We start from the raw sequence: 22,728 nt of genomic DNA on the forward strand, positions 1-22,728 counted from the left end.
ATTTGGATGCTTTGTGGTCTCAGGACAAGGAGATAGTGGGGGGGGGGCCCCCCGCTAGAAAGGGGGAAATTGCTGTTCTCCTTCTGCGGCCTCTTCCTTACCAGGCTTCCCTTTGCGGGGCTTCTCCGGATGGAATGGGGCAAAGGACGAGCTCGATCGGGGAGGAAGGGGAGTGGTTCTTCTCTCCACCATGCTTGCAATGGCACGGCGAGAGGACCAGGAGTCTCCCACCACCCTGAAGACGACACAAGGAGCCATCCAGGCTTTGGGCTGGGACTGGGTCCTAACAAAATGCCATCTTATTTCTAGCGCAGCCCAAAACACACTTTGATGTGCCACACCCGATCATTCCAGCCACATACCAGTTCAGTTTATGTAATTCTCAAAGTGTAAACTTTTACCGCTGAAAGAGCCCTTAGAGAGTTGCTGGTCCAAGCTCATTTTACAGCTGAGGAAACTCCGGACCAGAGAGGGAAAAGGTCACGTCCAAGGTCACACAGCTAGTAAGCAGCAAAGCCAGGGCTCGTACCCAGATCTCCAACTCCCAGTGCAATGCTCTTTCCCTTATTCCGTTTCTCTCCCTTCCAAGCACAAAAAGGCATCGCTGCCAGCCAGGAAGTAATAACCACATTTACGCGATTTCCCAGTTTGCATATGGCAATGGATGGCAAATTGTTCTTAAGTGATATGTTATTAAATAAGATCAGAGAACATAAAAATGGATTTCTGAACTCTGGTAAATAAGAATACATCACACTTCTTCGTCTATTTCCCTGACAAATGCCTGCTAGGTGCCTGCTACGTGTCGGACACAGTGCTGGGTGCGGGGTCCACAGGGGTGACTGCATGAGAGACGGTCTGTAGCCTCACCAAGCTTACAGTCTAGCAGGGGAGACAGAACAATCTCACACACGTGTGCAAATAACTGCTATGAAGTAAAGGAACCAAGGACCAGCACGCAACCATGGGGAAGACGTACTTTATGTTTGCAAGGTCACAGAAGGCTTCCCTTAAGGAGGTGACAGTCAAGCCAAGACCCGAGGGATGAGAAAAGGCCAGCAAGAGAGGAGACAAGGAGGAGCGATCCAAGCAGAAGGAATCACACACTTGGATTTCGTACCATGGACAATGAGGTGAAAATATTTTTAAATGAATACGAGCCCATTATTTTAGAGACAGGAAAGCTATTCCATTTCCTCAGTTAATTGTTCTGTTTCCTAGAGATGATGCCTTATTGATCAGCCTTTCTGGGTCACTTGTCTGCATTTTTGTACCATTTGCTCAATTTGTGGCTGACGAAGGGCCCTTTCAGAGGTGGGGTAAGGACTTTTCACCTCCCTCCCCAAACCCAGAACAATGCCCAATAGTTGTTTCGCCCACAGGCTCCAACACGAAGACCCAGGCTCTCTCACGTCTCAGCTGTGTGACCTTGGGCAAGGCACTTCCTCTCTGAGCCTCGGTCTCTTCATTTGTGGGGTCAAGGGTAACAAGGACACACCCTCGGAAGTAATGGGTGAAGAACCTAGCACCTGCATCTGGCATGTTGTAATTACTCAATGACCATTAGCCGCTACTATGATTGGAAGCCACATTCAAACAAATTAAACGGCCTTGTGCATGCAAAGGTGTTGGCTAGCTTTTCTTCAACCTTTTTTTTCCCTAGGCACATTGCGGCAAAGAGCAGATCCCTTTGTAGTTGTGACTGAAAGCTTGTGCCAAAAACTCCATGGGTCCCGGGAGGATTGGTGGGGAAGCTTATGAACAGGGGAGGGGGTGCCCAAGACCTGGAGTCAGGGGCAAGATCTTTTTTTCTTTTTAAATGTAGTTGTTTTAGGGGCACCTGGGTGACTCAGTCGGTTAAGCGTCCGACTTTGGCTCAGGTCATGATCTCGCGGTCCATGAGTTCGAGCCCCGCGTCGGGCTCTGTGCTGATGGCTCAGAGCCTGGAGCCTGTTTCGGATTCTGTGTCTCCCTCTCTCTTTGACCCTCCCCTGTTCATGCTCTGTCTCTCTCTGTATCAAAAAATAAATAAACGTTAAAAAATAAAAATATAAAAATAAAATTTCAAAAAAAAATGTAGTTGTTTTTAAAGTTTATCTATTTATTTTTGAAAGAGAAAGAGCTCTCGTGGGGGAGGGGCAGAGAGAGGCACAGAGAGAATCCCACACAAGCTCCCCACTATGAGTGCAAAGCCCACTCTCACAAACCGTGATCACGATCTGAGCTGAAATCAAGAGTCAGACACTGAACCAACTGAGCCAGCCAGGCGCCTTAGGGGTGAGATCTTTTAAACAGGCAAGTGTTGCTCGGAGCAGAACTCCAGGGAAGGTGTCAGCCTTGGGAGAGCCTGACATGGTGGCATCTACAGCATAAGGAAGAAAAAGGACCCAAGAAGTAAAGGCCAGAAAAGCTGACAAAAGCCACAGTTGCTGAGCTGGGCTGCCCAACACTCCAGCACGAACAAGCAGAGGGTGGGAGATGTCAGCCATTGGGGAAAATCCAAATGGGGTTCTATTCGGAACTAGGGAGAGTTCTAAGGGGGTTTGGGAAGCTCTGAGAGGGGTGAGAGATGCTTTCCCTGAAGGTCAGCATTTCTATGCATCAAAGAATTTGGTTAGAACTTGTCCCTCTCCACCCTCCTTGGAAGCATTTCCATTTCTGTCTGAAGAGACAGCCAATCTGGCAAACTTAGGGCTCAGACGAGATCCTCAAAGATCTTGAGGTTTCGGTTGGACATGTTTCCATCTTTTCTCCCCCTTGAATGATTTTTGGATTTCCTCTCTTTTCCCCCAGCTCCCCAGCCTGGTCCATAGCATCTCCCAGGCCATGCCTGGGACCCACCCCAACTGCCTCCCAATATCTTGCCTCTTGGATCATGGACCACAGTCTAAGCTTGCCAAAAGCTTTTATTGTTACCATTCCTCCTCTGGCATTAGCCAGAAATGCTCCAAGTTCAGCTCATCTGCTCTCCTCTCCTGAAGTCAAAAATGCAAGGAGGGTTTTCTGCATTAACCAGCTGGCTGGATTAGCACTTGGTAGGAATCCTTCCAACCTAACTCTCTTTGCTCCCTTCTCCATACCCACCACCCCCTGAAGCATCTCTGCTAAGCTCTGGAGCTTCTTGAAACACCATTTGAGAATTGCTGCTTTGATCTAACATCCCTTAGGAAAACTAAGTCCTGGGGTCATGTTGTTAGCCTCGTCGGAGCCCAGACTCCATGTTCAATCTTTGCTTGAAGTTCAAGCAAGATAAGGACAGAGGGTCAACTAGAGAGGTTTCCATCTCCATGAGGGGCTCCCCATTTTTCCCTGTTGCCTCTGCCTCCCCAGATCTCAAAACTACACCCCTTGTAGCCCAGCCTGTAGAGCAGCCAGTATATGAGTCAGTTCTGCACTGCAATTCCAGATACATCCTCAGCATACCAGCTGGAGAGATTCAATAATGAGTCACCGTGTTGCTTGGTCCTTCCCTACCTCCAGTTCAATTCTCTTTCCTTTTCTAATTCTTTTTCTTTTTTTAATGTTTACTTTTAAGAGAGAAAGACAGAGGGCCAGCGGGAGAGGGGCAGAGTGAGAGGGAGACACAGAATCTGAAGCAGGCTCTAGGCTCCGAGCTGTCAGCACAGAGCCTGACGTGGGGCTTAAACTCATGAACCATGAGATCATGACCTGACCGGATGCTTAACCAACTGAGCCACCCAGGTGCCCCTCTTTTTTCTTTTTTTTTTTTAAGTAAACTCTGCCCAACCTGGGGCCAGTTCTGTTTCCTTTTCTAATCTGTTCCGTGTCCCAGGAATCTGACCTTGCTGCTGGGTTCAACCAATGGGAGTCACTGGCAAGGTGGGAAGGGAGAGAGGTCATTTCTTTTCCACTACTTCCTGCTTTGGCCCCGTGTCTCTGGCAGCAGCTACTTCCCTCTGTGACCAACAGCTCTTACCAGCCAACCCCCCGGCTCAGCTCTCACTGGGCCCCAGGAGCATTATTTCCTCCCTTTGTCTCTTCAACCCTAGGGGTAGGGCCAGCTCTCTGCTGCTGTACCTTTCTGAGTGGCACCTCGTTGATTCCTTCAATCCTGCCCTTACCTCTGTAGGACTTCTTCATTCGAATCATGCTGGATGAATTCTGTTTCTCACCAGACCCCGAATGATATAGTCATATTTGCCAATCTCAAGGTCTAACCCCGGTGATCTGAAGCCTGCTTGTCTAAGCCCCATGATATCTCCCAAATCCAGGCTCTTCTACAGGCCTTTTGCTTGGGTGCCTTTAAGATACAGGCTTTCCTGCCCCACGTCTGGCACCTTGACCATCACATCCTCCTCAGGACTGCCCTTTGCTGCGCAGCCACTTCCTAGATGGCCTTGCCCTGGTGAGAGGCCCTGTCTTAGTCCTCAGTCCTGCACTCTGGCTTCTCTTCAAAACTCCATGTTTTGTTTTAGGTGGATGGAAGTGCCACGAATCTCAGGAACTCGAAAGACGGAGCAGATTTGGGGAGCAGCCAGGCGTGGGGCCAGTGGTGACGAAATCAGTTTCAGGTATACTGGGGCTGAAATGCCTTAAGAATGTGGATGTGCATGCAGGAGGTAGAGGCACCGGGACACAGGTAGAAAACTGAGAGTCAAGACCCTGCATTGAAAGCTAAGGGGTGAATAAGACACTGCCGAGTGAGGAAGAAAGGCTGAACACGAAGCCTGATGGAGGATTTAAGGAACATTTGAGGAAGAGGATTCTGGAAAGATAAATGAGGAGTGGTCAGAAAAGTGGAAGGAAAACCAGGAGAGTGTAGAATATAGAAACCGTGAGAAGAAAGGGTCTCAGGGAGAGGGCAGTCACCAGAAGAAGGCAAACAGCGTGAGGAGCTGGCTCAGTGTCCCATCACCATTGACTCTGCGGTCTGGATTTGAAAATTGGCTCCTCTCCTTGGTAGATATATGACCTTTGACAAGTCAGGTGGCTGCTGAGCCCCAGTTCCCACTATGTAAAAAAGGAAACACCGATGGTACCTACCTCCCAGGGTGGTTCCATTTGCGTGTCCTTGTTGCAAAGCACCTAGCCCGGCACCCGACACTTCCAAAGTGTTCAACAAACATCAGCCCTACCTCCGAGCATTAATTAGTTCAGCAAACACTCACGAACACCATGATAGGATCCTTCCTATAGAAGATGCTGAACGAAGATGGGAGGAAGCAATCTCAAAGTGGAGGTGACATCAATCACTCGCTTCCATGGGAACAAGTGTTGAGCTGCATTCAAGAGGCCCAGAAGGTAAGTTCAAGAGCCCTAAGAAGGAAAAGTCCCTGTTGTTGCCAGGAGATGTGTCTAGAGAACTACAGTCACAGAAGGTCGCCATGGAGGCGAGACCCGCTGAGTCAGACCTTGAAGGATAAGTGGACGAACAGCCAGGAAGAGGGGACAAGCTGAACAAGGGCCCAGAGAGAGGCATCTGAACAGTCAAGAGAGATTCTCAGGGCTCCCTGCTGCCCTCTGGTGCCAAGCCCAGGGGTAAATGGCCCCAAGTCTGGACAGCAAATTCATGACAGACACAGCTCCCCAGTCCTCTTCTTCCCATCGCAGATGCTGGGACGTGATCATTAGGTGATTATATTTTTAAGGCCCAAATTGTTTTATTTGTTTCCTTGCCAGCTTTCATGAGGCCATCAGTCATTCCCCACACAGATAACATTTCTTATGTACATTGACAGAATAAATTACATGGTTCTCATCCGGCAAATCAACATTACAGGGGAACATTATCTTTTGCAAAACGCTGCCTGGGCACATCATAAATCCTAACCAGGTTTATTACATCTGTCTTGTCATAGATTCATTTTATTGAGAAGTGGTTTTTTTTTCCAGATTAATAATCACATTAATAGACGGGATTCTTTTTAGAGGATTGTTTTCTTGGAGAAACCAAAGGAAGAATTTCACGGCTGCAGAGCCTTGCCACACTGGCTGGTGCTGCAAGAATGTCCTTGTCATGCTGACAATGCCCTCTGGGGTTGGGAAGCGGGAACTCTTGACTCACCCAGGGATGTTGGGGCAGCCAGGATTCCTTCCTCCCTTCTGTTTTCACAGCTATCTCCAAAGGACAAATCGAGACGTTTCCAAGATGGTGTCAAAGATATATTGTTATATTAAACCAACCAAATGAATATTTAATGAGTAACTAGCATGAGTGCAACTGGCATACCAACTGGGGAGAGGAAGCTAGCTCACATGGAACAGCAAGAGAACAATTCAGGACAGAATCCCAAGTCAGGCTTTCTGCCTGCCTGCTCTCCTTCTGTGCTTGGGTGGCTCAACCATCCCAAGACGGGTGATTTGTTGGCCCTGGGCTTCTTTCTCCTCCTTTTATTAAGTGAGGTGATTGGGTTAAATCAAGGACTGGCAAACTATGGCCCCGAGCCAAATCCAGCCCATCCCTTGTTTAGTGAATGGAGTTGTACTGGAACACAGCCACGCCCATTCATTTACATTTCATTTATGCCTGATTTCAAGCTACAACAGCAGAACTGAGCAGCTATAACAGAGACCCAGTGACCTGCAAAGCCTAAAACACTGACTATCTGGCCGTTTACAGAAAAAGTTTGCAGACCTCTGGTCTGGATAAACTCTAAGTGGTTGATCTGAGGGCCAAGTCTGGGGATCCTACTGAAGTGCTCATGATAAGGTTGAGTTGAGCCATCCACGCTAAGTGCTTTCCTTGCATCATCTCATTTCATTCTCGAAATGCTTCCGTGACAAATGCTTCCATTCTACAGATGAGGAAACTGAGGCTTCCAGTGGTGTGGTGACTTTTCTAAAGTCACCCAGAGATGTAGGCAAGTCGGGAGCCTGTCTGGAGCTAAAACCTTTGTCCTTGCCTCTCCAGTGAACATGACGCCTAGGAATTGTGTAGATGTTAATCAGTGAGAGTTGGGGTGGGGGGAGTGTAATTCTTACAGGGCCTCAAATTTGGTGCATAGGATTTTGATGAGTGGAGAAAAAGGAGGCGGCCCTCCCAGCATGGGGACTGGGGACAAGAGGAGGGCGTGTTATGTATCACAAGGCCAGGTCTTTGTGTTTGGGTGAGAGAAGGACCTTCCACCCGCTGCCCCAGGGAGGGGATTGCTCCTTCAAGCCTCACAACCACCCTGTGAGGTGGGTGCTCCTCTGGCTCCCACTCAACAGGTAGAGGGGGACGGCCCAAGGCAGGTGCTTGCCCAGGTCACACAGTGGGTGAGTGGCATTTCCTCTTCGTTCATATGTTTTGGGCAAGTTCTTTTCACAGTGTTAGGCTGTCTTACCTGGGCTACGGTGAGCCTGGTAGAACACTTTGGAATTTAAAGTGGGATCACTTCAGCCAAAGGGCAAGAGGCATCAGGGTGGCAGAGCCCAAGGGGAAGGCAAAACGCAAGGCAAATTGGAAGCTATCAAAGTGGCTGACTGCCCTTCTGGGGATCAGTCTTCTCTATTCACATCAGAGAAGACTCTGTGTCCATATAATGAGCAAGATAGCCCGCCTACAATTGACGGCAGTTACCCCTCTAATGCATAACTACTGCTTTCCCCCTCCAACACTCCACTCCAGCCCCACATGCCCTCTACCTCATCCTGGGGCCCCTCGCTGCACCACCCCAGAAGGTATCCTTCACGTTGTCACTTTGCTCTGTGAATGCTGTGCATGGAATTGGGCAACTCGGCAACTCTGCGCCTCTGGATATTTGCACTTGTTGTCCCTTTAGCTTGAAATGTTCTTCTGTATATATCCATGGTCTGAATCCCCTCAACATCTGCAGGTTTTTGCTCAAAAGTCATATTCTCAGGAGACCTTCCTGACATTTTACGGAAAATTATGTCCTCTGTACCACACCTTCCTTTCCCACCTCCTCTGCCTTATTTTCCTCTGTATCATTTGCCTCTGTCTGGCTCATTTATTGTCTGCCAATGCTCCCCATCCGCCCTGGAATGTGAGCCCATGAGGGCAAGGTTTGCATCTGTTCTATTCATTGCTATATCTCTAATACTTAGAATAAAGCCTACCACATAGGAGGCATTCAATATATAATTGCTGGCTAGAAGTTTAATGCATTCCAATGTCATTCCACAATTTGCTAGATTTGGTTCTTTGGGCAAAATACTTAGTTTCTCCAATACTCAGCCTTCTCCTCTGTAAAATTTTGGTGAAACAGTACCTTTTTCATTGAGTGTTGTTAGGAATAATTGAAAAAACAAAATAGAAGAAATGTAACCTGCTTGGCTCAGAGTCTGGCATAGAGTCTCACACACAGCAGGTGCTGGGAGATGTGTCCCTCCTTTTTTTTTTTTTTTTCTTTTGAGGACACTCCTGGAGCCAAGTATAACCTGACAATGAGACCAGGACCAAAACTGTCTGTATTAGGCGAGGGTATCCGACCATAGGGAGAAAGTCAGTTTCACTACTTAAGACGGTGGAAAATTCCTTTATTCCCTTGCACTCCAGTTTGCTCATCTGTGAAATGGGTTATAATAAACCAACTTCATAGAGTTGATTCAGATATTGAATAAGGTGATGCATAAGAGTTGTTCAGCACAAGACCTAGCTCATATGATCGTCGGGGTTAATGATGAGGAGGGGGATGGGAAGTATCCTCAAGGAGGCTACCTGGGAAGGAGGTGCTGGCCCAGCCCTGGAGTCTTCTGGCCCTTGGATTTTTGGCAAGAAGTTGGTTCCTGACAGATCAGGCCTGAGCAGGTTAACGTGCAACAGTCTCTCCTCCAGCTCCTTTTTTTAGCACAAAAATCTGTCCTAGCACCTCTCATCATCCACTTCATCAGTCTCAAACGGTTGGCTAATTGCACTCTCCAGCAGCCCCCCTCTCTCCCTGCCTCTTCAACAAGCTCAATAACACACAGCTGCCTCTTTCTTTGGGGCCCCACTGGGAAGCTATAAACAAAATATAGCTAGCAATACTTCACCACCTTCTCTAGGCTCCCTTCCCCTGTTGACCCCCTGCTCCCCTCTCCTTGAACAGGAATGGTACCAGATGGGAGCTAAGATCCCTATCAAAGACTAAAGAACTCCAGAAATGGTAATATACATGAGTCAATGTGAAAGACTTTTCTTTTCTTTTTTTCTTTTCTTTTTTTTTTTTTTTTTTTTTTTTTTATGAGTAGGCTTCAAGCCCAGTGTGGAGCCCAAGGTGTGGCTTGAACTCATGACCGTGAGATCAAGACCTGAGCTAAGATCAAGAATCAGATGTTTAACTGACTGAGCCACCCAGGAGCCCCAAAAGACTTTTCTCAATTCCTAATTTTTTTAAAAGAAAAATGACTATATAGCAAAAAATAATGATAATGCATTATGGTTGTTAACATATGTAAAAATAAAATAGATGTCAAAATAGAACAAAAGACAGGGGAAATGGAAATCTACTGTTGTAAGAGTCTTACATTCTGTGTGCAGTGGAACAGTATAAATTCAAGGTAGGCTTTGACAATTTAAGAATGTATATGGCAATTCCTAGAACAACCATTTTAAAAGTGATATGGATTTTTAAAAAATTAGTAGATGAGGAAAAAAATAGAATACAAAACTCTCTCAAAATGCAAAGAAGGCAGGAAAAGAGGAAAGAAAATGTTTTTAAACAATGAAAGGGGAAACCAGACGTCAGAGAGCAAAACAGTCGTTTTCAATCCAACCAAATCAATAACTACATCAAATGTAAATGAACTAACACCCCAATTTAAAGGCAGAAATTGACAATAAAAAGCCAAGGCCCAGCTATATCCACACACTTTAAGTGTAAATACACAGAAAGATTAAGAGTAAAAAAGATGGGAAAAAAGATACACCATGGAAACAGTAACTAAAAGAAAGCCATATCAAACGAAACGAATTCAAGACAAGGAATACTACTAGATGTAAGGAGAGACATTTCATATGATAGGTGACAGAACAACCCCAAATGTGTATGCATCTAATACCAACCTCAAAACCAGCCTCTAATATCAGCAAAAACAGAACTAAAAATCTGTGTGTTTCACTATGTGAAATTATATCTCAATAAAAAAGAGCATACATATTTGTGTGAATGATAATAATAAAAAGACAGGGTCTCTGGCACAGAAATAGGTCTGAGGCTCAAGGCCAAGGCCTAACCAGCAGCCAAGGAGTCTCAACATGGAGTCCCAGGAGAGCTCTCAAATCCCCCTTGCTGGCATCTGGCTCCATGCAGAGCAAGAAGTCACAGGAGGGAGATAATAGTCATGGCTGTGAGGGAAGAGAGGGACAAGGACAAGAACCTGGGTCAGCTGACTGGGTCACGTCCCTGGAAGACTAGTAGATGGAACATGAGAGGGAGCAAGAAAGAGCCAATGAAATGTTCTATCTCAGCACTTGGTCTCCACACAACACTTCTTCCAACTGTCATTGCAGTTACCTCCATGTCACTTGGTTTGTGTCTGTCTCTCCCTGGGCCTATAAATCCCATGTGGGCAGGGGCCATGTCAGCCTCTTTGACCTTCTTAACCTAAGTCCTGGGCACAATGGCTGACATACAGGAAGGTCCTTGATAATTGGTTATTGGAAAAATGAGTGAATAAATGAATGAATGAGGAAATAAAAGAAGGGGGGGTTGGAGAGAGGGAGGAAAAGAGGGAAGGAGAGAGGGAGGGAGAGAAAGAAACAAAAAGGACAGAGACACAGGAAACATCAAGGTCCCACCCTCACTGGAAGGGCTAAGGCAGTGTCATAAAGAACATGAAGTCAACATACAAATCCTCCGCTCTCTTTTTCCATCCCAAAGTTTCCAGGTAACCCCTGCAGCCCCTTAATAGCTCCTCTTCCTGCCCTGCTGCCTGAGGCCCTGACCTAAGCAAGACCCTGAGGACTGTGGATCTGAGTTGAAATCCTCTGCAGCTCCCCCTCTCCCCCGCAGAGACATTCTCTCTGACTTCAGTGTGTCCTACACTAAATCAGACCTTTGTCTGCGGGAGCACAGTCTCAGCTCCCCGAGGAAGGAATCGACAGTCATCATCGATCGAAACTCTCTCCCTAATTGGCTGCCCCCCACCCCATCTTCACAATGGGCCATTTCCCAGACAATAGACATCATCACTGCCTTTGTGCAAGCCCAAGCATCCTGAAATTGAGTCTCCAATCTCCTCGCAGACATGCACAGGAAATGGAAAATCCATGCCGGTCCCTGCTGACACTCTGGCTGTGGATTCCAAAGCACACAGGGCATCTGCTCCCTGGGATGCAGAGGGGACCTGAGACTGCCTGGGCAGGGGGAGGTCTAACTCCCATGGCCAGCCTTCCAGGGTAGAATCAGAAACTTCCTGAGGACTGAGGATCTCCATAACCCTACTTGTATCACCCACCCACTCATGGTAGGGCAGGGCCTGATCACCTGGGTCACCGCTGGAAAACCTGGGGTCCCTGGAGTCCTAGGGTCCTGTTTACAAAGAAGGCTTCTGAGCTTCCTGGAAGAACAAAGGATTCAGGGAACTAGCGATCCTTAGAAAAAATGGTAGACAACAGATGTTCCCACCTGCAGGAAAAAGCTGTCCTGAGGTAGAAGATGCCCTTCCTTCCCTTTCTTCAAAGAGCAGCCTGCAGATGCTTCTGAGTCATGCACCTGAAAACGTCACTTCTCCTGCCTGAAACTCTGACCATTGGTACCCAGCTGTGTGAAACATAATCCGAAATATTTTGAGACTGTCGGGGGAAATTGGATTAGGAACTGGGGATTAGACGATACAAAGGTTTTTTTTTTTTTTTTTTTTTTTTTTTTTTTTTGCTAATTGTTAAGCGTGATAACGCCTTATTGTTAGGTAAGAAAACATCTATATTTTTTAGAAGTGTATCCCACGGGGCTATAATGACACAGTACCTGAGATTTGCTTTCAAATACTTCGGTACAGAGAAATGGAAAGAGAAAGCGAACTGTCATAATGCAGAATCCAGGTTCAGCAAGATGAGATGCTAGGATTGATTAATGATGTCTGCCTCAGGCAGGGGAGACGCAACACGGGTGGGAAGTGCAGAGGAGGACAGGCTACTGCATGTATCTGCCATCCCGGCTGGCCCCTTGTCGGCCAGACAAATGTCTACTTTGCCTCTCAGGCTTGCTTCAAAGAATACCTTAGTTACATATTGATTAACTAGGAGTTAATATGTTCTTAAACAATTCGGTCTTGTTTATTTAATCCGTTTCTGCTCTAGGACAAGCCAAAAAGGAGAACCATCAAGGCCTTGGCCTAAAAATTGCTATTATTAATTGAATTTTAGATGGAAGTATTGATTTTATATTTCAACTTTTTTTAATGTTTATTTATTTTGAGAGAGAGAGATGAGAGAGAGAGAGAGAGAGAGAGAGAGAGAACACACGAGAGTAGGGCAGGGCAGAGAGAGAGAGAAGGAGAGAGAATCCCAAGCAGATCACGACCTGAGCCGAAATCAAGAGTCAGACGTTTAACCAGCTGAGCCACCCAGGTGCCCCTGACTTCATATTTTAGACTCAATTGAACGATTTCCCCTTTCCTTACTTTCCAGCAGGAGGTGATAGCACACACAAAATCTCGGTCAGCAGCACAGCAACCCCATGAGCTAAGAGTCTATCACCTCCCTACTTCAGATCCAAGTTGAAATCTTTCACACAAGGTCATACAGAGGGTAAGCAGTTGAGTCAGGCTCTCCGACGTCAAAGGCAGTGCTCAACGGTCACACTCTCTTACCTCCCACCGGATGCCTGGACGAGGCACTTGTAAATGTTTCAGCCACAGCAATGAGCCAGGAACTTGTGGGCTGGAGGGCCAGAGAGAAAAGAGGAGGTCAGCTTCCCAAGGACAGCTGCTTGAGAACCCGTAACCCCCCACGGGGAATCTCAGCTCAAGGCAAGAGAGAGGAAGAAGAAACACCATCTGTGCGGGGCTCCATCTGGGAGGCTCCCCCGGAGGAACCTCTCCCATCCAGCCAACAGAGAGGCGCTCCCCGTTTGTGACGCTTCCACGTGGCTGGGGCCACTTCCCTGAGAACTCAGCCCGCTTTGGGGCCAGCATTCTGTTCGTCAGCAAAAGGATGGGAAAACTGGGGGATCCAATCAGTGAAACTGGGGATACAAATTGGCAACCCCCATTAATAGAATTCGAATCGGGTGCCATCCTTAGTTCAGGGCGTTTGTTTGTCTCATGATACTAATTTGAATCAAAATTCTTGTACGAGTTTGGTGATGTCTGTGTGATTTAAATTTTAATCAGTAACTGTCTTACCTGGTGTGCTATGGGAGGGTATGCCAACACCACAAAATGCAAAATTCCAATATAGGCATTAAACTTACAGTTCACACGGGGCGCCAGGGTGGCTCAGTCGGTTAGGCATCCGACTTCGGCTCAGGTCATGATCCCGCGGCTTGTGAGTTCAAGCCCCACGTCAGGCTCTGTGCTGGCAGCTCAGAGCCTGGAGCCTGCTTCAGATTCTGTGTCTCTCTCTCTCTCTCTCTCTCTCTGCCCCTCCCCCAGCTCACACTCTGTCTCTCTCTCAAAAATAAACATTAAAAAAACCTTAAACGTATAGCTCATGCAAAGAATCTTATATCCCAAATGAAATGAAAGTTATTTAGAAGTAAGGAAGGGTTGCTAATCTAGAATTCTCTGCAGTTTTCCACTCCTGGTTTCTTCCCCCTTAAAAAAGGACTCCAAGGTTTTCCCAGGAGTCTATGAGAATCACTTGTAATAATTTTCTGTTCTCCTAAAAATCCCATGCTAAATTCCCCCAGAACACTGCTAAGACCAGATTGTAACATTTCACAAAATTTTACAGAAGCAAAAGGGAATCACAGTGAGGAGAGTTATCTCACTCAGAGGGTTCCAGCTTGATGCTATCTTACTGGGACCACCAACTCCCTCTCCACCACAGAACTGCTTTGTCTCTACTTCCCTTCCCTAGTTCAGATCCTTGCCCCCATCCTGTCTCTGAGGTCCAGCAAGAGGAGAAAAAAAGATCTCCGGTCTCGGCTTCCCAGGATGTGCAGACCTGTAACTCAGCCCTCTGTGAAGACAGACTGTTGGGGCGCCTGGGGGGCTCAGTCGGTTAAGCGTCTGACTTCGGCTCAGGTCATGATCTCGCGGTCCGTGAGTTCGAGCCCCGCGTCAGGCTCTGTGCTGGCGGCTCGGAGCCTGGAGCCTGCCTTCTATTCTGTGTCTCCCTCTCTCTCTGCCCTCCCCCCTGCTTGTGCCCTGTCTCTCTTTCTCAAAAATAAATAAAACATTTTTTAAAAAGGAGAGTGTTAAGACCATTGTGAAGAGTAGTTTCATCCCTCACTGCCTCCAAACTGCATTTCAGAAAAGAAGGTGTTGCCTTACAGTTGTGGAGCCGAAAGTCCCATCAAAGGATTTTTCTTAAATTAGGACATAAACTGCCCTCAAAGTTATACACAAATATCCCCTTGGTGAAATAGGAAGTTGCTAGCTTTTAAAACAGCACCTTTTCCTACCACTTCTCATCATCAGTTTTGGGGTCCACCTTTCTACTTTGGAGGTTATCTCCAGACACAGCAGCTGGGAAGGGCCTGTGGTTCCTCAACCACTCTCCCCCTTTGTGGCCGGTCCTTTCACCCCTAAAATCTCCCCAAGAGAGACATCCTATATTTACGTTCCAGAAATGGCTCTTTCCGGGATGCTACCCTGCTGGGTCGGGGGTCCCTGGAGGAAGGAACCGTTTTGGATGAGGCTGCTGGTACAAACTAAAAAAAAAGGCTTGCTCAGAGAAGAACCAACATGAACAGTCACGCTGCCTGTGACAATGCGATACCGATCGGGCCACCTGAAAGAAGGGAGGCAGGGCGGAACTCCTGATAGCACCCCAAAACCTGCCTCTTTTAAGACTCCTTTTTGTATTACTGTATTGTGTTCTGTGCACAGGAGGCCTTGGCCTTGGTGCTCTTCTGGAGTAAAGTTTGCGTTTTCCCTTTCTAAAATGTTTCAAACACTTGGCCCTGATGTGTCTTCACCTACACTTCTCCAACTAGGGCACGTTTCCCCTTCCCGCAGGGATATGCAGCCATGTGCTGGAGGGCCCACGAAGCCGCACAACACCGCACACTGTGGCATTCGGATTTAACTGAAAGATGGCTCGGGGGAGGGGGCGGCGTAGACGTTCGGAAACTTTGCACTCTTACCCGTCTTTGTCACCGGCAAAGCCAGCACCCTCCTGCTTTTCCCTGTTGTGCGAGTTCGTGTTTTTTCATGAAAGCATGGGGGTGTTTTTTTCATTTTTAATCAAAGTAACACGCAAAGTTACGGCTGTGTTTTTTATTATTTTTTTTTAAATTTTTTTTTCAACGTTTATTTATTTTTGGGACAGAGAGAGACAGAGCATGAACGGGCGAGGGGCAGAGAGAGAGGGAGACACAGAATCGGAAACAGGCTCCAGGCTCTGAGCCATCAGCCCAGAGCCCAACGCGGGGCTCGAACTCCCGGACCGCGAGATCGTGACCTGGCTGAAGTCGGACGCTCAACCGACTGCGCCACCCAGGCGCCCCACGGCTGTGTTTTTTAAAGCAAAGTTACAGCTTTAAAATCAAAGCATACAAAGAATTTCTCATGAAAAATCATAATGCCATGCCCTATCCCACTGCATTCTCTAGCCTGGCTCCCTGGAGGTAACAATTTATAACTCTTTATAAGTCTCGCGGCTGCTTTTTTTTTTTTTTCCTATTAGCTACCTCCATATTTCTAAATAATATTATTTAAACTGCTATTTATTGATCCATACATTCCAGACATTCTCTATTGATTTTGAATTATGATGGATGTGGGTTTGACTCTTTCATTTCCCCAATCTGCATTGCCCCATACAGCTAGTTCACTATTTGTAGTTAAATCGTTTGTGCCGTAAGAAACACATTTGCTGTTCGGTGGCCACGTAACATCGATTCTCTTTCCTCTTTTAACTGCGCTCTGATTTCCATCTGGGAATCAATCCACCGCTCCGCTACATAGTCGCCACCCTCTCTGGGTGACCACGCCCTCTCTAGCTACAGGGAGGCTCCAATTGGCTGAACCCCGTCCCGCAAGCTATAGTGATTGGTCAAAAAAAGGTCTGTAACCCAATATCAGCCAATGAGAGGCTTCCTGGAGGAAACCGGGGCAAAATTTCCTTGCTCTTTTGTAGAGGCCCCTAGAGGAATGTTTTCCTCCTAATAGACCTGCAGGAGGAAGCACGAAGCCCCTAGAAGGTGCTGGAATCCGCCCTGGAACCACGCGGAAAAGCCATCTTACTTTGAATAGAGATACTGCAGATGGCAGAGGAGGGGTGACTATTAAACGTTTTCGAGAGTGCCTGGATCAAGCCTCATCTGCAGTTTCAACTGCCTTCAAACTTGCCGGTCATGTGAGCTAACTACTATAAATCCCTTTAGGGTTTAAGCCACTTTGAGTTATTTGCAAAGGGAAGATTCCTCACCAACATAAGGATTTACTTCATTATGCTGTGCAGCAAATTATTTATAGTTTCACCGCAGAGCTGAGCAGTATATGATCAGACCTCTTTGCATGTACAGGTTTTTTGGTGGTTTTTGAAAGTTAATTATTATTTTTACTTGCAAAATTTCCCATAAGCATATCCTTAATTCTTTCCACATACTCGTCTCTAACCCCTTCTTCCGCTCCTGGCTGGGGGTCCGTCTCAGCCGTCAGCCTACACCTTCTCTTCCCGGATTGCTTGAATTCCAGTAAATTCCCCTCTTTTGGATGACGCAGGGTTTGCTGGAACATTTTCTCAATGCTTTCTGTGACCAGAGTTTCAAGCAGGCTAATTGCCTTGGGGGTGGGGGGGGGGGGCCCGGGGGGGGCAAGGAGGAGGCGAAGATTCTTAATTCTGCCCTCACGATGGATCAGTAGCCTGGCAGCGTGCGAAGTTCCCGGTTGAAAATTATATTCCGTAAGATTTTTGGTGCCAGTGTTCTGTTGTTTTCTGGTGTTACAGAGAAGTCTGATGCCGTTCTCATTCTGGTCCTTTGTGTGTGACCTGTTTTGCGTTATTTTGCTTGGGGGAAGCTTTTAAGGGATCTCCTAATCCCAGGTTCTAAAACCTTTCTATGATGTGTCCTGACACGGGTCTTTTTTCTCTTATTCTTATGTGTCCCCTTTGTCATGTGAGCCTTTCCAATCAGGAGCCTGACATTTTTCAATTTGGAAATTTTGTCCTTAGATTCTTTCTTCTGAGTCTTTCATTCTCCTCTCTTCTTTCTTTCTTTCGGGGGCCTTCTTAGTCAGCTGTGGAATTTCTAGGGTATATTCTCTAAGTGTCTCCCCACCATTCTCTTATTGTGCAACCCTGTATCTTTTTCGTCCTGCTTTATGTCCTATTTCCTTGACTTTGTCTTCCACTGATTTTTTTAAATGTGAACTATCATTTTTATTTCCATGAGATCTTTACAGTATCTCATTGTGTTTTGTTAAGTGTTTATTTATTTATTTTGAGAGAGGACAGAGAGAGAGAGAGAGAGAGGCAGAGAGAGAGAGAGGGAGAGAGAGAATCCCAAGCAGGCTCCACACTGTCAGCGCAGAGCCTGACATGGGGCTCGATCCCACAGACCGCGAGATCATGACCTGAGCTGAAATCAAGAGTCGGGTGCTTAACTGACTGAGCCACCCAGGCACCCCTCTTACTGTTATATAGGTGAAATACTTTCTTGTTGCTCTCTGAAAATATTTATTAGAATTGGGGAACCACACTAAGAACATCTTCTCATTGTCCCATTATCCTGTCCAGAGCTAAGGAATCTGGGTGACAACATCACCATTGCCTGGGCTAACTGTGCCACTCTACTAAGTATGTAGCTGTGCCAGCAACGTGAACCGTGAAATGGTGATCCCCCTGGGAGCTTGGTCATTAGTGTGCAATTCACTTTGCCGGATCTGCCTCAGAAAGGCACCGAGCAGGACTCACCCTCACTGAGTTAGAGAAATAGAGGATCTGTTTTCCACATTAAGCAAGAGCCCAGCGGTACATCACACAGTCACCAAACATGCTGCAAAAAAGGAGCAGGAGAGAGATGAGGAACAGAGGGCAGAAGCAGGAAGGAGAATGGTAGAAGAGAAGACAAAAATGGTGGCAAAAAATTAAGTATCCTGACAAAGCAAACAAAAGTCAGGCAAAAACTTCATCAAAAAACCTGACTCAAGAAGTAAAAACAAACGTCCCATCGATGGACACTTAAGAATGGCTAAAAAGGTAAATTTTGTGTTGTGTATATTGTATCACAATTTTTTTTGAAATCATCTTGGAATTGGGGCCCCTGGTGGCTCAGTCGGGTGAACGTCCGACTTCGGCTCTGGTCACGATCTCACAGTCTGTGAGTTGGAGCCCCACGTCAGGCTCTGTACTGACAGCTCAGAGCCCGGAACCTGCTTCGGATTCTGTCTCCCTCTCTCTCTGCCCCTCCCCTGCCCATGCTCTGTCTCTCTCTGTCTCTCAAAAATAAATAAACATAAAAAAAATTTTTCAAATCACCTTGGAATGAAAGAGCACCCATACAGGGAGACGGAGAGAAGATGAGGGATCCAACTGTAGTTTGTAGGATGGCTGAGATTTGGGATCAAAAGTGGCAGCCAAGCTAGAAAAAAAAAAAAAATGCCCTTATAGGCTGAACCATAAAAGACTGCATTTTAATGTGTTCAAAAAGGCATGTTTGAACCACCAGTTGGGAGACAGGGTTACGTGGGTTCTTTACCTTACAGTCGTGCAACTGAACAGATGTTGATGTTTCGGGCATTTTATGGGTCTTTGTTCACTATGTTTATAATGATGCTGCTTGGGAGACATTAAATGCAAATTTCTTGATGGTGAAATAACTGTTTAAGAAAATTTCAACAACATAATATGAGTTCCTGGGCAAACCGTGGTATCGACTGTAGAAAGCGAACAGATGGAGGTACAATTCTGACAGGCACAACCGCCAGAGCCACAGGGGCGGGCTCAGGCACCCTCCGAATGAGCCGGAAGCATTGCCTCAGTTGTCCAAACGCTTCACCTCAAAGGATCTGCCTCTCCACTGCCTCAGTGTTCTCAGTGGGGGAGTCAAATGGGTTAATTCTGTAACAAGGGCTGGTTTGAAGACTCATCTTGTGGAAAGCGCCTTGAAGAGTTTGCTCTGCCTCGTGAATGCGCACCGGTTTTGCAAGGAGAGCGGCTGGCCAGTGTTTCTGAGACATCAAAACCCAGTGTGAAAACGTTGACGAGCAGAATGAATTTGTTGTTCATCTTAATGATAAAGTGACTCGCAAAAGCAGCTTATTTAGCAAAGTTTCCTTGTTCAAGGTTGAACACACTCCATCAAAATCGTTAAGGCCAAACTGTGGAGGGACACTATTCATAACCGTGCCAAGTCCTGGTCTTAATTATGGGGACACCTCGAACTTCAGGCAGACTGGCTCTTGAATTTGCTGACATAGCCTTAGAACAAAATAATCAAATTGCCCAACATTTGCACAAAAAAAAAAAAAAAAAAAAAAAAAGCTTGATCTGTGTGTTTTTTTTTTTCTTTCTTAGGTAATTTTCTTAGTAAGTGAGACTGGACTTCTGCTTCTAGAAAGATAGTGTAGATGTACTTTTCCCTATACTTCCTGCTAAGTATAGCTAAAACCATGGACATTATATTCAAAACAAACATAAGGCTCTGAAAGGTAGCAAAAAGAAGACAGACTGGCTAGGGACTTCAGAAACCAAGGAATGAGTCAAGTGAGCTCCCTGGATCTTTTTATTTATTTATTTATTTATTTATTTATTTATTGCCTTATATACCCCATTGAGTGCTGGAGAAGCCAGCAACCTGGAAATGTCAATGGGTGCAGACAAAAGAAAATCCTTGAGTCAAGTCTGCTTTCTGTAGACAAAGGACCAAGAAAAGGGCATCTTAGCAAGCAGAAAACTTCTAGATAACAAGTGCATTTCTCCAGCTAAACATCTAAGAAAATCTTTGGCCCCATCCCCACCCCTACCATCAAAGACTAAATGGGGGAGTCCAGACTCCATCATCAGGCTAAAATGAGGTGCTCAACCCCCTCCCATCCCCCTCCAGGTGGTGTCAAAAAAGACCAAATGGAGAACTGGGACCTTCACACCCACCGAGTAATAATGAGGCTTCTCTCTGCTGTGTCAGTAGAGATAACATGGGCAGCCTGGACTTCTACCCACACACAGCTGTGTCAAAGTCCCCTCCCTTAGGGTGCCTGGAGGCTGGGCGGCTCAGTTGATCGGGCCTACGACTCTTGGCTTCTGCTCAGGTCATGTTCTCATGGTTCATGAGATCGAGCCCCAGGTTGAGCTCGGCACTGATAGCACAGAGCCTGCTTGGGATTCTCTCTCTCCCTCACTCTCTGCCCCCCACCCCACTCCCTCTCAAAATAAATAAATAGACATTTTTTTAACAGTCTCCTCCCCCCCTTCCTGCTGAAGTATCAGAGGAGGCCTAGTGAGGAGTGGAGACTTTTCACCATCACCCAGAGTTAATGAGGCCTCTCCACCACCAGCACCACCACCATCCCCATCATGTTAAAGGAGACCATGTGGAGAGCAAAAACAAGGCACTTCTGCCTTTTCCAGACAGAGTGGCATCAGTAGAAGACTGCATCCCCGTCCCCACACTGTGATAACAAGTAGCCTTCCCCCACCATGGTTGAATGGGAAAACTGGACTTCCATTCCCCACCTGACAGTTACAACGTTCCCCCTTTCCACCCCCAAGCTATGTCTGATGGGTCCTGCTAAAATAGCTGAGGGAAAGAATATACAGAATAGCTGAGTGATGTCTATATACAGAGTCTCATAACAGTATACCCCAAATGTCCCAATTTCGCTGATCATACCAAGAACCAGGAAAACCTCAACTGGAATGAGAAAGATAATCAACACATGCCAACACTGAGGTGATACAGATGTTAAGATTATGTGACAAGAATTTGATAGCAGCCATCATAAAAATGATTTACCAAAAAATTACAATCACATTTGAAACAAATTTTATATATATGTATAAAAGAATCTCTACAAAGAAATAGAACATATAAAGAAGACCTAAATGGAGATTTTAGCACTGAAACATATAATAACTGCACATTTTAAATTCAATGGATTGGCTCCATAGTGAAATGGAGAGGGCAGAGGAAAGCCGGTGAGCTTGCAGAATAGAAATAAACAGATCTGAACAATAGAGAAAAGTAAAAAACAAATGACCAGAAACTCAGGGGACTGTGGAGCTTTAATGTAAGGCCTAACTTTCATGTTATCAGAGTTCAAGAAGGAGAGGAAAAAGAGGGTTGGCTGAAAAAAATATTCAAACAAATAATGGCTGAAAATTTCTGGAATGTGGCAAAAGACACAAACCAATGAATTTAAGAAGCTGCAACCCCAAAGAGGATAAACCCAAAGAAGTCCACACCAAGATACACTATAGACAAATTTCTGTAAAGACAAAAAAAAAAAAAAAAATCTTGAAAGCAGAGAAAAACAATACTCTACTGTGAATGACAGTAATTTCTCATCAGAAACCATGGATGCCAGAAGGAAGTGGCACATTTTTCAAGTGCTGAAAAGAGCTGTCAAACGAAAACCTATATCGAGCAAAAATATCCTTCAGAAATGAAAAAAATCAAGATATTACGAGGTGAAAGAAAACCAAGAGAATTTGTAGCCAACAGATGTACCCTAAAATAATGGCTAAGGGAATTTAAGAAGATAGGACAATAAGGGAATACGGAAAGGAGATGATAAAATTAGGCAACTTAGAACACCAGGAAAGAAGAAAGAACAATGGGAAGAATAAAAATATGGGCAAAAAAGATAAACTTCTCGAGTTTTCTAAATTATGTTTGATAGTGAAGCAAAAATTATCACACTGACATGGTTCTCAGTATATGCAGAGGGAGTATTTAAGACAATTACATGAGGGGCGCCTGGGTGGCGCAGTCGGTTGAGCGTCCGACTTCAGCCAGGTCACGATCTCGCGGTCCGTGGGTTCGAGCCCCGCGTCAGGCTCTGGGCTGATGACTCAGAGCCTGGAGCCTGTTTCCGATTCTGTGTCTCCCTCTCTCTCTGCCCCTCCCTCGTTCATGCTCTGTCTCTCTCTGTCCCAAAAATAAATAAACATTGAAAAAAAAATTAAAAAAAAAATAAGACAATTACATGATAAATGGGGAAAGTGAAGGGATACAAAAGGAAACAGGTTTCTTATACATCACTCAAACTGACAAATGTTGGCATGAGCAGACTGTGATGAGGGTATGTATATATAGTATAATGCCTACAGCAAATACTTAAAAATGTCTATACTAAGAGATTTGCTCCAAATATCACAGAAAATTCAAAATGAATTCTTTAATATGTAATCCACATGTAATCATGTAATCCACAGAAAGGCAAGAAAAATAAAGCAAGGAGATTAAAAACAAAACAAAAAAACAAGAGAAAACAAACGAAAAAGTAGACTTAATCTTTAACATAGTGATAATTACATTAAATGTAAATTATCTAAATACCTTAAATAAAAGATGGAGATTTGGCAGAATGAAATTTTTTAAATGACCCAACTATATGATGGCAACAGGAAATTCACTTCAAAAATCACAATATGACAGGTTGAAAGTGAAAGAATGGAAAAAGACACAGCAGGCAAACATTAATCAAAAGAAAGCAGGAATGGCTACATTATTATCGGATAAAGTGCACTCACAACAAAGAAAATTACCAGAAAAATATAGACATTAT

The sequence above is a fragment of the Herpailurus yagouaroundi genome, unplaced genomic scaffold (genome assembly GCF_014898765.1).
Source record: "Herpailurus yagouaroundi ecotype Mexico unplaced genomic scaffold, PumYag 77, whole genome shotgun sequence".
Taxonomy (NCBI): domain Eukaryota; kingdom Metazoa; phylum Chordata; class Mammalia; order Carnivora; family Felidae; genus Herpailurus; species Herpailurus yagouaroundi.